Here is a 1,885-nt window from a genome sequence, read left to right as displayed (position 1 = left end):
GCCCTGATATGCCTCTCAATTTTTCATACTCCGCCTTGGTATCGCCCCATAATTACTTTCCCGCGTGTGTTTATGTAAGTAATGCACTTCTTGGCGCTTGAGCAACCCCATGGCTCAAGGGCTAAGGCGGTGTTAACCTCCTCAGACCTTTTGTCCCCCCACAGGGACATCGGTTCACAGGCGACGAAAACTACAACGGCTGTTGCAGAGGAGAAAACCAATGTCCCTCTAGGAGGACAAGGTCTGTGGCGCCATCTACCTTGAGCTCGGCGAAATTTCTCTTTCCCGCTCGGAGAAAACATGGCGGCAATCAGCGCCAGCACGTTTTATGCGAGATGGCGACGTAAGTCGCTTTATCGTTGTTCATAACTCTTTTAATTTAAACAAATTGCAACGGAGTGTAAAGGTTTATTGCCTGGAGAACACATTGACACAGTTTCGAGAAAAACATTGACTTTATTGGGACCTTCGCAGCTAATTAAATTTAGTGTCCTCGCACAGGGACATTGGGTTCATGTGCGTATTTATTTTGAAGTCAGATGGCCGACTAGCACATTCTTTTTTTATAAAAGTTTACCAGTGGGGATTTAAGTCTAACTTCCCTTTGATTTGTAATTTCAGGCTTTTCCACCAAGAAGGCAGACGAAGTATTGCAATCAATTTGCGACCGGGAAACTTCCGATATTTCGGACTCCGAGAATGAAGACGACGTCGACGACGTGAATGCCGCGTATGATTCCGACACTGAGGAGTATGCTGGTTCATCTGCTGAGAGTGACGACGACGGCCCCAGCGGCGCAAGCATTTCGCAAAGGCGTCCTCTGTGGAAGGCAGCAAATTCTTCACCAGCAAACAATGTGCCTGTTCTCGAGACGGGGTGTGTGTTTTCGGAAACTAGATTGGAGTTCTCGCCTGCCGACTACTACAAGCAGTACATAGATGACAACATGCTCGAAAAAATGGCCGAGAAAAAAAACTAGAGAATTCTGAGAGAACGTGGAATCATATCTAAAACCACTGGTCAGGAAGTTAAACAGTTTCTGGGTTGTTCCATGCTGATGGGAGTGATTGGCTATCCAAGAATACAATTTTTTTGGAAGAAGGGCCTGGCTGTTAGCTCAGTAGCGGACACCATGCCACTGGATCGTTTTTTCTTACTGCGATCTAACCTGTGCTGCCAACTTGACGATGACGTCAGTGATGACAAGAAGAGCGAGAGACTTTGGAAGGTTGCGCCTTTCGTTGAGATGGTGCGAAAGGGCTGCTTGGGCTTGGAAAGGCCTAACTGCTTCTGTGTGGATGAACAAGTCATCCCATTTTCAGGACGCTGTCCTATGAAGCAGTATATCCCTAACAAACCAAATCCTATGGGCCTGAAAATCTTTATTCTCGCAGGAAAGGACGGGTTGATTTATGATTTTGCAATTTACAAAGGCAGAGAGACGTTTCCAGACTTTGGCCTAGGCATATCGGGCAACTTAGTCTTGAAGCTGGTTGAGACAGTGCCTGCGTGCTCCACGCTTTACTGTGACCGTTGGTTTTCTTCGGTCGGTTTGATGGATGAGCTCATGAAGAAGGGCATTTTTGGCACCGGCACTCTGATGAAGAACAGAATGCCAAAAGAGGCCCATTTCACAAATGACAAGGATTTGTTGAAGAAACCTCGGGGCACTTCGGAGCAGCGACTGCGACAAGACAGCACGCTTGCATGCACAAAATGGGTCGACAAAAAGCCCATTGTGATGATGTCGGCTTCCTTTGGAGTGGAGCCTGAAGATAAGTGCAAAAGATGGTGCAAGAAAGACAAGAAGTTTCTGGATGTCCCGCGCCCATCCGTTATCAGAAACTACAATGCAAATATGGGGTGTTGACTTAGCTGACATAA

General features: G+C 46.9%; 1 pseudogene; it reads left to right on the top strand.

The window, feature by feature from the left end:
* Positions 1-300: 300 nt before the first annotated feature.
* Positions 301-1,338, top strand: LOC144148642 (uncharacterized; annotated as a pseudogene).
* The last annotated feature ends 547 nt before the right edge of the window (positions 1,339-1,885 follow it).

The sequence above is a fragment of the Haemaphysalis longicornis genome, unplaced genomic scaffold (genome assembly GCF_048455015.1).
Source record: "Haemaphysalis longicornis isolate Haplotype H1 unplaced genomic scaffold, Haemaphysalis longicornis Haplotype H1 scaffold_8, whole genome shotgun sequence".
NCBI lineage: Eukaryota > Metazoa > Arthropoda > Arachnida > Ixodida > Ixodidae > Haemaphysalis > Haemaphysalis longicornis.
This window is presented reverse-complemented; position numbering and strand designations above follow the sequence as displayed.